This window comes from Bos javanicus, chromosome 19, assembly GCF_032452875.1.
Source record: "Bos javanicus breed banteng chromosome 19, ARS-OSU_banteng_1.0, whole genome shotgun sequence".
NCBI classification, from domain to species: domain Eukaryota; kingdom Metazoa; phylum Chordata; class Mammalia; order Artiodactyla; family Bovidae; genus Bos; species Bos javanicus.
The window spans coordinates 60,614,755-60,630,605 of NC_083886.1; the positions used below are offsets into that span (position 1 = coordinate 60,614,755).

A 15,851-nucleotide genomic window follows, 5' to 3' on the forward strand; every position below is an offset into this window, starting at 1 on the left:
TGTGCAATTTCTTACTATAATGATGATCACACAGATTGCATCTGCTGTTACGAATTTAGTGCATATCCCTAATAAGAGCTCTGTCTTCACTGATGTATTTAACCCTGACCCTCGGTGGGGGGGTAGGTGTTGTCATCTGCATTTATGGAAAGGACACACTTCTCATTGAGTAACATTCCTGCTGGTGGAGAAGAAGTGCAGGGGAAGAATCAGTACAGTTTTTATATGCTCCCTCATGGGACAGCAGGTTGGAAAGATGGAGGTGATCTCCCCTGGTGGTTGTGAGTTCGATCCCTGGTCTGGGAAGATCCCACAGGCCCGGGGCAGCTACGTCTGCGCCCCGCAGCTACTGAAGCCCTCTCGCCCTGGAGCCCATGCTCCACAATAGGTCCCTGCAGTGAGAAAGCCACACACTCGAGGAAGCCCTCTCACAGCAATGAAGACCCAACACAGCCAGAAATAAGTAAATATATACAGAAATAAAGTTTTTCAAAGAAATTATTCTAATTTTATAGCTCAGAGAGCTGAGATTTAGAGAATTGGATTGAATTTTCCAAGGACATGTGGCTGGTTAAATGACAGTGGAGGGATCTTAGCACGACATTTAAAATAGTCTGGTTGGTCTTCTGTGCTTTACCACAGGGCAGCTTCTGTGATGAGGAGGATTTGATGTCCTGATAGACAGATGAGACACACACTTCATGAACCCCTGTAACAGCATAGACATAAAGAGAAGGAAGGGCTTCCTGGGTGTGTAGAGGTAAAGAACTGCCTGCCAATGCAGGAGATTCAGGAGATGTGGATTTGATACCTGCGTCGGGAAGACCCCCCCCAGAGAAGGAAATGGCAACCCACTCCAGTATTCTTACCTGGAAAATTCCAAGGACAGAGGAGCCTGGCAGGCTGTACAGTCCATGGGGTCACGAAGAGTTGATTGCAAATGAGCACCAACACGCGACGATAGGGAAGCAGTTTGGAAAGAATTCAGGTATTTCATGGAAATGTCAAATTACCCAAGCAGTCATTAGGGAAACAATCGGAAATCTTTTGGACTTACTATTATTTTACATTTTGTTTTGTATCTTTAGCCGAAAAACAATGTCAGAATTTCAGTGGCTGAAAGTAACAGAGGCGTATGGTTTATTTGTACTACACAGTCACCATGGGTCAGCCAGCAGGAGCAGGGGCGCCTGGAGTGGAGTTGGGGGGATTCTGGACCACTTTGTCTTCACTCAGGGGTGCAGGCATAAGGCAAGAAGCAGGGCTACTGTCCATTGGCTCTGAAAATGTATCTTCTGCTTGAAGGGCTTTCTCCTTTGCTCTCATGCCATTGGCCAAAGCACATCTCATGACTGCAAGGAGGTAAACATTGGCGATTCCACCGTGTGTATGGAAGGAGAAAACCCAGGGTCCCGGGAAACAAGTGGCTTGGCAATCACAATTTTATAGACAGAGAGAGAGGGGTGTAGAAGACAGTAATCTTCTCAGGGATTGGGAACCCCAGAAGTTTTAATCCTTCCCAGAGGAAGGAGTAAAGGCCTGTAGCTCCTTGCTCAATTTGGATAAATACAATAGTAAAATTCCACAATCCCCTTTTCTTTCTCTGGGATTCCCGCCCCCCCCCCTTTTTTTTTAATAATTTTTTTGTTGTTGAAGTATAGATGATATACAGTGTGCAAAGTGATTGTCCGACTCTTTGCGACTCCATGGACTGTAGGCCGCCAGGCTCTTCTGTCCATGGGGATTCTCCAGGCAAGAATACTGGAGTGGGTAGCCTTTCCCTTCATCAGGGTATCTTCCCAACCCAGGGATGGAACCCAAGTCTCCCGCATTTGCAAACAGATTCTTTATACCACCTGAGCCAAGGGAAGCCCAAGAATCCACAGTTATATAATCAGTTTTATTACAGATACTCTTTTTCATATTGTTTTCTGTTATAGTTTATCAGTATAAATTGTATATTTACAGTATATGAATATACTGTACAGTATTGCCACAGAATATTGAATGTAGTTCCTATGCTCTACAGTAGGGCCTTCTTGTTTATCCATTCTGTATCTTACATGGGTTGCCATTTCCTTCTCCAGAGGATCTTCCCAACCCAGGGATCAAACCCGGGTCTCCCACATTATAGGCAGATTCTTTCCTGCTTGAGCCACCAGGGATGCCCAGATATTAAAGCCTACATCTGCCATGCCCAGCCTCCCCTGTGCTGCTTCTGCTTTTCTGCTCTCACCTCAGTCCTGGCTGATGAGACTCTTCTTCTCTCTGGAGGGGCCGGACTGATGACTTCTTCCAGCGATCATCTCCAAGCCGCTTTCTTGGGCAGTTTCGTAAGCTGCTTGACATCTGAACTGTCTCCAGGTCTGAATGGAGCTAAACGGTCTTACATATGGCTGCAGGCAAGGCCTGCTGCTTTGCAGGGAGATTACCCTGGAGCTTGGCTTCCCTTTACTGAATCTCTTTCCCAGCCCTTCCTGTTGACCATCTCTTTCACGTGAGTGTCTGATTTCTGAACAGTGAGATGAAGGTGACCGCCTTGGGGACCAAGGGGTTCGAGCACATCCAGTTAAAAAGGCAGGTGAACCTTGGGAGTCGTCTATGGGAGTCATCTAGCCTGTGGAACTTCCTTCATATAAATAAATTTAAAAGCAAATTGCCTTCCCGAGGAGCAGCCCCCACACCCCCGGAAGTCCACCCAGAGCAGTCATCCCAAAGTGCAGTCTGGCTCCCGGCACCTAAGGCCCCTCTGTCCCTTTGCTCCACGTCACTGGCTCTTAGCAGCTTCATCCTATTTGGAGATGAAAGGCTGTGTCTGAAAGGTCAGTTCTGATGATGCTGGCTGTTTAATTAAAGTCACCTGAATTGCTCACGTCTTTATTGCAGTCATCCGAACGCCTGGTTTAGTTCTGATACACAGGTCCCAAAGGAGTAACTTTGACATTTCTTCAAAAATTGGTTGCAAACTGAGCTGCTTTCAAAAGTAAGATCTCATTTAAAAAAAAAAAAAAAACACTTCCTTCTTTTTCTTTTGTGGTTCATTAGCATCTTCAAAAAAAAATTTTTTTTCTCCCTCTTTCTGTTGGGAACTAGAGGTATTTCACCCTGGCTTGCCAAATGATTTCTATCTCAGTAGAAAAAAGGACTTGCTATTTCCTGAAAATCTACCACCACTACCCTCCCCTCTCCTCTTTTTTTTTTTCTTTTTTAATACGTTTGTGCTGGGAATCAAAGTCAAGTAACTTGATAATGAGTTAATGGAAACAAATTAATTCTGTCTACATTTAAGAGAGAGACAGCTTGGCCTCACAAAGTTATCTTATATACTTCTCCAGACTTGACACTCTCTGGGTGTAACACTGTTAGAAAGTTTAGGTATTTAGGGGAAATAAACAAGGGTACACGCCTTTCCCACTGGAGTAAGGTGATTATGTACGTGTAAATTATTCAGATAATTTTAGGGGAGTGGGTGGGAGAAATGTCATTCCAACACATCTGGCTAATTGCATCTAAATTATCATTTTGACCCTCCTGTTCTGTGGACAATTTGCATTAAGTCCTAGGATACAGAAGAGGAATTTTAAAGAGCATTTGTGTGACAGCTGCAAAAACAGTATTTTAATCATCCTGGGTCTCTCCTCTGGGATGGGATTGTGTGTGGCAGTTGGAGAGGCGTCCTGACCTTCACCTCCCCCTCCCCTGTGCTAAGCCCCTGTGCTCCCAAGGACAGAGCACACACACTAGATAACCTTTCTGGACTTGGAGGAAGACTCCCAGTTTGAGTAAATATGCATCTCAAAACTGGCAGGTTTCTGAACTCTTGTGGAGCCACTGGAAAATGTTACTCCTAAAGTGACTTGGAAAAAAGTCGTTCAGGGTCCAAGAGGCTATGCTTTGTGTTTCCAGTCGTGTCAAGTCTTTGACACAGGAAGATGGTGGTAATGCACCGGCACTGATCGCTGGCTGGCGGGTGACGGGGAATGGGGCTGGAGGTCTCAGCCTGCCAGTGTCGTTGCTTAGGGTTTGCTCTTACTCTTGCTTTCCAGAGAAGATCAGATCAGAACACAGAGCGGACGAGAGGGTAATAAATGGTGCCATCCCCATAGCCTTGGGTGACTTCCTCTTGTTGACTAGCTTCGCAAGAGCCACACACAATGCTGTGAGTCACAGGCACTTTTCTTGTTTCCCAGTGCCTATAACAGCGATGTTGACACTCCTTTTTTTGTTCTTTTGTTGTTGTTTGGCCGCTAAGTCATGTCCAACTCTTTTGTGAACCCACGGACTATAGCCTGCCAGGCTCCTGTGCCCAGGTAAGGATACTGGAGTGGGCTGCCATTACCTGCTCTGGACAAAAATAAATATTAAGACATCTTTTTTTTTTTTCCTGCTCCTCTCCCTCCATTAGCAGCTCGTTCTTTCTGTCTTTCTTTTTTTTAATCAGTTATAATTGTGATAACCACACAATACACTTGCTTTACGTGTACAATTCAGTGATTTGGGGTGTGTTTACAGAATTATGTAACTATCACTGCGGGCATAGAGCTTTTGTTTTTGTCTTGTTTTTGTTACTTGGAGTATGGGGTTTTAGTTCCCCGGCCAGGAATCGAACCCATGCCCCCTGCATTAGAAGCACAGAGTCTTCTGCTGGACTGCCAGCAGCTCTTCCTAATCAACAGAGTGGATGATGTTTCAAAACGACAGTGTAGGGGGAAGTTGGAGATGTATCTGAATCTACTCCTCTTTATCCAAGACTCTTCTTTTTCTTCCCTATAAAAATCTCCAACGAGGCTATGTACTTTTTTCCTTCATCAGTTTAAGAATTTGTCTTAAGCTCAGCTAGAGATTTAAGGCTCTCATAGACTGAGATTCAGTTCTTAAGCTAAAGCTTCATTATTTACAGAAATGCTCAAGTTGGACGTTTCACATCCATTTTATTTGAAGGATGTTTTCCAGATCATTTTGCTTCTTTAGGGATCTCATTCCAAAAAGTGTAGGGAGGGGCATTCCACTTTACAGTCTCAGCCAAGACGTTGCATAAACCTTTACGCCCACCTCTTTTTAGGGTTCCCTCCATGCGCTTGATTGCTTTTAGCCGGGAGGTTCATAAGCAGCTCCAGCTGAAACCACCCGAGTCTCCGAATCTCCCTCCAGCTCTGGAAGTTTTGATGAGGTGACTTGGAAAAGGGATGGGTCTGTGGCTGAGTTCTGAAACCCAGCAGACTGCAGGAGTTATTTGCCTCAGGATTCTGGGGTTTGAGGTGTTTGGCTGTTGGTCTAGAAATGACAGAAAGGGAGAAATCTGGTAGGCCAAAGTGAGGATACTGGCAATGCCAATGGCATTCAGATGGGTGGGGAGGGGTGAGGGCCAACCTCCAAATAACGCTCTTTTCAAACTCCTGGGCCTTTGCATCCTGAGTCTCCAGATTTCACTCTCAGCGTGCATGCTGAGTCATTCCGTTTTCTTCCTAGGGCTTTTCAATTGGCCTTGGAGGATAACAAGTCGATATTATCTGCTAAAGGCAAACTCAGGCTTGTTAGTGCCAGGGCTATTCAGTGTTGAGAAAGTGGCCACGAGATCTTGGGAAAAGTGCAATAGAGAATCATCGAAGCATCGATGTAGGTTATCTAAACCAAATCCTCCTCTTCCCAAGTATCTGGATACCTTTGGTTAATTTTTTTTTTGGTTTCAGTTGTCCATGAATCAGATGAGCAGAACTGTATTTTGATGATGTTACTTGAACTGCAAATGATCCAGGTAAATGCCTATATTAATTCTCTTTACATGTAGGAACACAACATACTTTCTCGTGGTCTATTAATAGTAAATGTGTTCCTTTTAAATTTTAGCCAGTTTTCATAATAAAGTAGGGAAGCAGGGAAAGGATACAGGAAACTTAGGATAAGACATTAGAAACCTTGAACTCAACTTTCCTATCAGCTGTATGATCTTAGGACAGGAAACCCCCTACATACAATTGAGTTCCATTCTGAGAGCATATTTGTGAGTCCAGTTTGTTCAAAAGTCCAACACAGTTGGCCTAGGTACCCAACTAACACAATTGGCTACATAGGACTGTACTATAATAGGTTTATAATACTTTTCACACAAATAATATATATTAAAAATCAAACACAGAAGGTAAACGTTTTCAGTCTTATAGTACAGTAGAACAGCTGGCATATGCCAGGGCTGGCATCAAGTGAACAGCCAGAAAGGGGAGGAGGAAGGGAAGCTGGGAGATGGTAGAGCTGAAGGATCGTCAGCAACAGGAGTCGGAGGGCAAGGTGTGATGTCACGCGCGCACCGTGTGGCGTTGCGTTGGTGGCACAGGTTCCGGTTCCCGGATGGATTCAATACTGTCTACCCACTTGCTTCCAGACACCCTGGGCTTGAAATAAAGATAAACTGAGCCCCTCTGTGCTCTGTATGATACCGTACGGTGAAGTACACACAAGCACAGGCACTCGCAGAGGATGTACGCACGTGGCGACGCACACGAGACGTGGGACCAACTCACGCAGCTGGACGTGCAGACGCACGTTGGCGTCTTTGAAAGTGCGTTTGTAGGGGACTTACTGTAAAGCTATTGAACTTCTCTGAGCATCAGAGATCTTCAGTTAGAAATGGCCTAAGGTTCTGTGGCAAAATAGAAACACCAATGAGGGGGGCACCACCGATTTCTGTTGCCTCCATGTCACGCTTGCTTGCTTCTCTTTTTGACATTACAGAAGAGTTAACCATACTCGAGCCAGGATATTGAGGTGAGAAGCAATAGTTTCTTTTTTTTTTAAATCGAAGTATAGTTAGTTTCCAGTACCGTGTTAGCTTCAGTAGAGTTGCTAAGTCACTTCAGTCGTGTCCGACTGTGCGACCCCATAGACAACAGCCCACCAGGGTCAGTAGAGTTACTTAAAAGCAATTTGAAAAAACATGTAAAGTCAGAGATGGGATTTAGGGGTACCCTTCCTGGTGTTTGCTGTTGTTGAGTTGCTCAGTCGTGTCTGACTCTCGCGGCCCCGTGGACTGTAGCCCGCCAGGCTCCTCTGTCCATGGGATTTCCCAGGTAAGAATACCTGAGTGGGTTGCCATTTCCTGCTGCAACACTACCTAGAGTTATACTTTTCTCCTCCAACACTCAGTCCCTTCTCAGGCTTTCCTGGAGCTCACTTGAGACTTCTTCATTCGGATTAATAAAATTTTTTCTCAAGAATCTTTGGCAGTTACCAGAATTAGTTTCCTAATTCTGCCAAAACGGGCTTGCCTGGTGGATCAGACGGTAAAGAATCCGCCTGTGATGTGGGAAACCCGGGTTCCATCTCTGGGTCTAGAAGATCCCCTGGGGAAGGGCATGGCAACCCCCTTCAGTACTCTTGGTTGAAGAATTCCGTGGACAGAGGAGCCTGGCAGGCTGTAGTCCATTGAATTGCAAAGAGATGGGTACAACTGAGTGATTAATACTTTCAACATACTTTCTGCCATAAAAAATGACTATAAATTTAGTGGTTTAAGGCAACACAGATTTCTTATCTCATAGTTCCTATAGGTTAAAATTCAACACGAGTCTCACCAGGCTAAATCCAAGATGTGGGCAGGGCTGCGTTCCTTCCCTGAGGCTGTGGGGAAGAAGCCCTTTCAGGTTCAAGCGGCCAGTCTACTTCAGCTCCTTGGAGTTGCGGGACAGAGACCCCTGTCTCCTCACTGGTGGTCAGCACAGGGCCATTGGTATTCCTTGGTTCATGGCTCCCGTCCTCCTTCCTCCAAGCCAGCAACAGTGAGACAGGTCAGATTTCAAGTTCTGACCTCTCCTTTGGTCTCCTTTGTGGGGCTTACTTCTTCCACTTCATCCTTTCTGTTTGACTGGTCTACCTCATTTTTCAGGGCTCATGTGATTACATTCGGCCCATCTAAATAATGGGCTTCTCAGGTGGTACTGGAGAAGGCAATGGCCACCCACTCCAGTGTTCTTGCCTGGAGAATCCCAGGGACGGGGGAGCCTGGTGGGCTGCCGTCTCTGGGGTCGCACAGAGTCGGACACGACTGAAGCGACTCAGCAGCAGCAGCAGGTGGTACCAGTGGTACCTACCTGCCAACAGAGCAGGTGCAAGGACGAGGGTTCAATCCCCAGGTGGGGAAGATCCCTGGAAAAGGAAATGGCAACCCACTCCAGTATTCTTGCCTGGGAAATTCCATGGACAGAAGAGCCTGGCAGGCTAGTCTACGGGGTCACAAAGAGTTGTACAGGACTGAGCTACTGAGTACACAGCACTTCGGGATAATCCAGCCTCTTTTCCCTATATTAAGTTCAGCTGATAGCAGCCTTACTTTTCTCTTCAAAGACATTTCATGGTAGTACCTAAAGTAGGGTTTGACTGAATAACTAAGGTATAGAGATCATGTGGGTGGGAAGAAAGCTGCTTTAGAATTTCTGCCTAAGAAACTGTCGTGTGTGTTAAGTCACTTTAGTCATGTCTAACTCTTTGCGACCCCATGGACTGTAGCTTGCCAGTTCCTCTGTCCATGGGATTCTCCAGGCAAGAATACTAGAGTGGGTTGCAGGACCCTTCTCCAGGGGATCTTCCCGACCCAGGGATTGAACCTGAGTCTCTCATATCTCCTGCATTGGCAGGTGGATTCTTCACCACAAGCACCACTTGGGAACCCAAGAAACTGTCCCATAGGATGACATAGAGCTATTATCAGTCATAGCACCCACTCCAGTATTCTTGTCTGGAAAATCCAGTGGACAGAGGAGCCTGGTGGGCTACACTCCATAGGGTCGCAAAGAGACAGACATGTCTGAAAAAACTGTCCTATAGGATGATACAAAGCTATTATCAGTCAACAACAGCTTTATGGAATTAGTCAAAAGGGTGGATTTCTAGTGTCAGTACCAGCTGAAAGGGAGTCGAATGCTTTTTAATGCTAAATGGACATTATGCAGATTACGTCTGCATTTGAGATCAAGGATTAGAATTTTTTGGCAGAAAGCATATGAGGGCAGCAGAAATCTCAGCTCAGTGGTGTAGACAAAGAGTCACCTGTTGGAAAAATACATTAAATGAGAGAGATCACCTAGGGGGAAAATAATTTACTTAATGCTGTTCTGATATGTTTGAGGTTGAGAGGTATCTACTGACTTATAAATACAGTGTCATAAAAATATACACTGCCTTCCATTGAAGCATTGCTTTGAAAATAAATGTATTTATTTATATATTCAAAAAATTTGAATATTAAAATTTTGCAGATTTGCATGAGCCAAGTATGGGAGAAATTCTTCTCCTTTTTATTTTCCCTAGATCTTTAAATTGAGTCCAATTACTGCTTAAGTCTAGCACGTAAAATACATTCTTTATAGCACTATGTATAGTTTTATAAGCTTCCCTGGTAGCTCAGTGGTAAAAAATACCACTGCCAATGCAGGAGACACGGGTTCAATCCCTGAGTTGGAAAGATCTCCTGGAAAAGGAAATGACAACCCATTCCAGTATTCTTACCTGGAAAAATCCCATGGACAGAGGAGCCTAGTGGGCCACAGTCCATGGGGTAGCAGAGTCACATAAGATTTAGTGAATAAACAACAACATAGTTTTATAGGCATGTAATGTTTAAATATAATGTTTCAAAATATCTTCAAAAGATAAGAATTCATTGCCTTCTTTGGTGACATAACACATTCTACATACGTATCTGTTTTTATATGGAGATATAAAAATATATATACAGATACAGATAAGATTAAATGTAGAAATTGATAGAAATATGCTATGTTATCGTTAACAAGCCATAAACCCAAGACTTTGCATCCTCAAACAAAAGCAAATGCAAATTGCATAAGAGAAAAGGACTGTCATAGGGTTGTATTCACCCAGATTCCATTATTACACGACTCTTTCTTTTTATAATCCTTCTTGGTGTTGATGTAGATTTCATTCAAATATTCAGACCAAATTATTCCCCAGTTGCACATCCTTTTCAGGGCAGTGGGAAATGTACTCCTTTCACATGTTCATTTTTGTGGTCATCAAGGTTTCCTGTCCACTGTCTTTCTTTGAATTCCCTTTGGGCTACTTTTGGCCTGGGTTTGCAGGAGTGACTGGAAGACAGTCTTGCTTTTGATGAAAGGCATATCATTTCATCAGGTCCCACATGTTCACAGAGCCTGGCCTACCCACAGTACCTGGGGTTTTCAAATCATACGTTAGTCCAGGTCAACTTGACTATTGTCCGGTGTTCAGTCCTTGACTGGAAGTAACAGGACTAAGGAAGAAAAGAAATCACATCCTGTCAATAAGCGCTGCAAATATTTAGTGTGGCAAGCTCCGTGTTTTCTTTCTTATGAAAAGCTGATTAATATTCAGTGGTTGAAGGTTAATACCCCATTCATTTTATTCACTTTACATCCTGCACACAGCAGTGACTGTTCCAATTTCAACTCCTAATTCATACAAATCTGGTTCCAATCAGGAGATTAGTAACTTACTGCCTAAGCAGAAACAAATCACACAATTGCTAAGCTTATCTTTCTACCCATGCACAGACACATACATGTGCTTGAAATGGACTCATTCATGGACAGAGGCAAATGCACATATACCAGCAAAGTCCAGTCACTGTGGACGTACTTAGAAAGTTTTATTTGCTTACACAAGCGTGTGATAGGCATAGAAGAAACTGACACCAAGAAAGCGTCATCTAAATATATTCACATGTGCAGAGGTCTTTAACCTGAAGTCCTCTATATTACAAGTATTTCTATATGGAATCATTTTTAGAGATACTAGAATGCATCATCATTTAAAAATCCCTGTACTGTGTTCTTTTGTGGAATGTGGTGTTATTTGGGCATTGTCTGCCGTATCTCGGTCTCCTTTTTTTACTGATTGGCATTTATGTTTGAGAGGTTGTCATGAAGTTGACACCATGTGTTTAAGAAGGTGAAACTGTAGCAGGATGAACTTGAGGGTAGTGATCATAAAGATTTTTCTGATCATGGGAGTAGAGCTTCGAAACAGGTCACCAGAGAGGGAGGGGATTTGCATTTCCTGAAGATCTTTTGAAATTGTATCTCGTTTGTCTGGAAATGATTAAGGACGGTCCTGCAGGGGTCTGTTTTAGGCTCCTTGCAGCTTTAGTGAGTCTGTGACGTGGGGAGATCCATCTGTGGTCACTCTGTAGGAGAGATAAGTTTATGTGGACATCTGCATTCTGGACAGGAAGGAGGAGAGGGGAAGGACATCGCAATTGCATTTTCCAGATGATGGCACGCAGTGTTGGAACTGAAGAATTAAGCATCATGGGGATTGGCCATCTGATGGTGGGCATAACAGAGGCTCAAGTTTTTTTACTTCTGTTTATTTCTGCTCAGTATGACATAACAGTTATGCTGCTGAAAGTTGATACATTGGGAGTAAGAAGAACTTTCAATACCATAAGTACTTATTTGGGAGCCTCGATTTTGGTTGTGATTTTTATTTTCTTTTTTTACCAAAAGGATATTGACCAGAGCCTTGAAGAGATAGGAGTCAGTGAGATGACATTTCAGCTTATTTGAAGACCTAGAATCCATCTGTCACCCAGAAAGATCTATGAATTTATCTTTCTTTCCTTTCCTCTTTGACACTTACATTAGGGGAAAAAGCTAAGTACAGAATTTGGGGCTAAAAAACAACTGCTCCCACAAGGAAAGGGCTTCCCTGGTAGTTCAGCAGTAAAGAATCCACCTGCCAATGTAGGAGACTTGTGTTGGATCCCTGCGGCAGGAAGATACCCTGGAAAAGGGAATGGCAACCCACTCCAGTATTCTTGGCTGGGGAATCACATGGACGGAGGAGCCTGGCAGGCTACGATCTGTGGGGTCGCAGAAGAGTCGGACACAAGTTAACGACTAAACAAGGACAACCACGAACAAATAAACAACCCTGTCTTAGAGTCGCGTCTCTTCCTCTTACTAGGCTTCATGGTCTTGGTGTCTCTTCATTTTGGCTGAAGATGAAATAATGGAATAGGCGAAGATGACAGTTAGTACCTTACAGGCCTTCATGGTGGCAATTGGTCAGGGGTTTGTTGTGACGACTATGTGATTTCTGTTTGTGAAAATGTGAAAATATTACGCATCATTATTATTTCTTGGTGCAGTTGTATTTTACATGGTCTGGATGTTTTTCTTTGCCTGTGTCTACTTATCTGCAAGACTCGAGCTCCAGTCAGCTACCAGCTGTGTTGTCTGAACTTTTCAGCAAAGTTGTGCACATTTTCTAGCTTGCTGCTGAAGGCCTGTGTCGGCAATATTCTGAGAAGCTGGAGGAGTTTCTATCAGCAAGAACCACATTTCTAACAAAAGTTTCAACTTGCCTGTCAAGACACTTGAGGATACAAAGGCCTAGATCTCAGATGAATATCCCTGAAAACTACATTTCATTCATGGATGCTAGCTCAGGCTCATCTGAGGAAGAACTGGAAATCTTCACTGGGACTTTTCTAACCACTTTCTGACCTGTATGGTTTCTTGTAAATTGTGGTTAAGTGCATACACTTGACATAAAATTTATCATCTTGGGACTTCCCTGGTAGTCCAGTGGCTAAGACTTCAAGCTCCCAGTGCAGTGAGGGTGGGTTCAATCCCTGGGTGAGAACTAGATCCCACATGCCACAAGTTAAAGTTTTCATGCCCCAACTAAAGATCCTGAGTGTTGCAACTGAATAAAGAAAGGTCCTGAATCCTACAGTGAAGATTGAAGATCCCGCGTGCTGCAACTAGGACCTGCTGCAGCAAATACGTAAGTATTTGTTTTTAATTTACCATCTTAGCCATTTTAAAATGTGTGGTTTTTAAATGTGCAGCCATCACCCCCATCCAACTCCAGAACTCTTTTCATCTTGCAAAACTGCAGCCTTTTCCCCAATGAACAGTAATAACTATTCATCCCCCTCCACCCCAAGCCCCTGGCAACACCATTCTACCACCCTTCTCTCTGAATTTGACCATAGTGAGGGACATCCTGTGAGTGGAATCGTACATGTTCATCCTTTGGTGACTGGTGTATTGCACATAACATCATGGCTTCCCAGTGGCTCAGTGGTAAAGAACCTGCCTGCCAGTGCTGGAGACTTAAGAGACACAGGTTCCATCCCTGGGTCAGGAATTCCCCCTGGAGAAGGAAATGGCAACCCACTCCAGTATCCTTGCCTGGGAAATTCCATGGACAGAGGAACCTGGTGGGCTACAGTCCATGGGGTCTCAATGAGTCAGACATGACTTAGTGACTAAAGAACGACAACAAGCACATCCTCAAGGCTCATCCGTGCGGCATGTGCCCCCCCCCCACCCCTTTTTGCGTGAGGCTCGAGTGGTAGTGATGACCCGCAGAGGTATTTGGGGGCAGGTACCAAGATCCCCCTGTTTGGAATCTCTATGATGTCACTGGGCACTGACAGGGCATGATAGCAACGTTAGCCTCCGTCCTAACTGGTGATGATAAACCACGATCAGCAGCTGCAGACTTTCGGGGCTTCTGAAGAGAATTCTAGGAGAGAAGGACAGCGGGCAGAGAAGCACATGCCCTCCTCGAACTGGAAGTGAAGGAGGCAGCCCCTTCACCTGGACTGGAAGGCTGGATGTGCTGGGGTTTCTCCTTGCAGAGGGGGAGTTCCATTTTCGCGCTTTCTTTTAATTTCACAGACGGCATCAGGAGGGACTCTGGCTGGTGGAAATACTATGTTCTCTTCCTGCCTTCAGTTAACTGTACAAACTTGTAAAAAAAAAAAAAAAAACCACCCAAAAAACTCAAGCTCCAGCACGGCTCCACACAGGGTGTCTAGCCAAAATGCAAAGTGTTACCACAGTGCACAAGCAGACCGTGTTTTTCAAGTGCGGGAACAGAGTGAGGTGCCTTTCAGCACCTTTTCCAGCACTTCTTTAAAAATGATTTAAATTGGAGGCAATAGCATCGAATGCTGAGCATCTGACACTCAGACAAGACTTAATGAATCGTGCACTTTAACAGCATCCTCTGCAGCCACTTCACTTGGCGTCCGTGGTGGTGGTTCCCCCCACCCCCCACCGAAACATTTGTTCTGCAGACCGTTTGCTTGTCGGAGTCTGCTGGGCAGCTCTTAGTTCGTGGCAAGGAGAACTGGCCTGGGGGAGGTTGCCGAGCCCAGTTCCTCCTGCGTCCAGTCTCTCTCGATCTGAATTTCAGAGCAAAAGGACAACAGTGTTCCTTAGGAACCAGACTCAGAACCAGTGTTAGTGTCTCCCCAGTTCGAAATCTCTTGCAAAAAATATAAGCTACACAATCCAGTGTTCATCTTAACCCTACAACATCCAGCATTGTTGTTTAACTGACTTGAATTGAAACAACAAAAATGTGAGTGATTTTGTGGGTAGGAACATTCCAGTACTGGGAAAAAGATACCCGTTCTGCGTCTTCGAGTTAGAGCAAGTCATTATCTTCATTGTCAGAAATGAAGCCTCTGCTGGTGAAGTCTGGCAGCATTGCTCACAGCTTGCCTGGCGGTTGTTAAGGACACAGGCCGAGTGGAGAGGGTCTGCGGGACTCCCCAGGGCCGCGCCTCAGTGTCTCCCCACCTTCGGGAGGCTCTCTGTCCGCCGCAGCACCCTTGGCTGCAACGTATGTAAACGATTTCATCTTTCAATCCAATCTTTAATGAGATACTTAATACAGACCTGCTGTTAACATGATGTACATGAATTTACTGGCAGGCAGAGCTGGATTTACATCACTCTGAAAATCAGATGTTCTTTGTATCAGGAAAAACCTTTAAAGATGGAAAGGTTTTCCTTCTGAATGGCAGGTGCATCCTTAAGTGCGCACACCCTGTGCACCGTTGGGGGTCAGCCTCTCTCAGATGCCAGATTCCACTGTGTGATTGTTTCTTTGCAGGCTGCTCCATGGAACAGGAGTTAGGTTCTAAACCAGTGGCCAGCACAGTAAAGTCTGTGGGCCAAACTGGGCCCACTGTCTTTGTTTCTTTTAATGGCCATAGTGCAGGGCTATAACTGATATGGGCTTCCCTGGTAGCTCAGCGGGTAAAGAATCCGCCTGCAATGCACGAGACCCTGGTTCAATTCCTGGGTGGGAAAGATCCCCTGGAAAAGGGCTAGGCTACCCACTTCAGTATTCTTGGGCTTCCCTGGTGGCTCAGACAGTAAAGAATCCACCTGCAATGCAGGAGACTTGGGTTCGATCCCTTTGTTGGTAAGATGCCCTGGAGAAGGGAACATGTATCTGCTCCAGTGTTCTTGCCTGGAAACTTCCATGGACAGAGGAACCTGGCAGGCTGTAGTCTATGGGGTTGCAAAAAGTTGGACGTGACTGGGCGACTTCCACTTATAACTGATATATGAAAAAAATAGCACGTTTTTCAGCTCATTTTCCTGAGCTTTGCTTTATACTTCTTCACTGATATTTCGTTTTTTTATGAATTGTAGAACTACAGCAGACTTCCCTGATGGTCTAGTGGTTAAGAGTCCGTACTTCCTGTGCAGAGGGTGAAGGTTCAGTCCCTGGTCTGCAGACTAAGACCTTGCATGCCTCATGGTGTGGCCAGAAAAAAATAAAGCCACCTTGTAAAAATTAGGCCTTATATATTTTTTAAAAAAGAATATCTGACCTACTCCCATAATTTACATTTTAAGATAACACTGTCCTCAGGCATGAGGTCTTTACAACCTCCAGACATTCTTTGGATTCACTGGAGAGTATATACCTTCATTGTTAACACTAGCAAGCGGGTACTCTTTCTGCCCCCTTCGGATGCCTATGTCAGAAGCTTTCTCTATCTCCTTTATACTTCAATAAAACTTTATTACACACACACACACACA

The 15,851-nt window shown here is 44.6% G+C and overlaps 1 long non-coding RNA gene across 11 annotated transcripts in view; it reads left to right on the top strand.

The window, feature by feature from the left end:
• The first annotated feature begins 3,052 nt into the window (after positions 1-3,052).
• The window catches only part of LOC133232955 (uncharacterized), a 450,067-nt gene continuing 437,268 nt past the window's right edge, over positions 3,053-15,851 (top strand). For 5 of the 11 annotated variants that reach the window (XR_009731534.1, XR_009731533.1, XR_009731527.1 and 2 more), the window contains exon 1: positions 3,060-5,755. This is a non-coding gene — a long non-coding RNA (uncharacterized LOC133232955). Of the gene's footprint in view, positions 5,756-15,851 lie in introns of all 11 variants that reach the window. The other 6 variants (XR_009731526.1, XR_009731528.1, XR_009731536.1 and 3 more) reach the window with 6 other exon arrangements.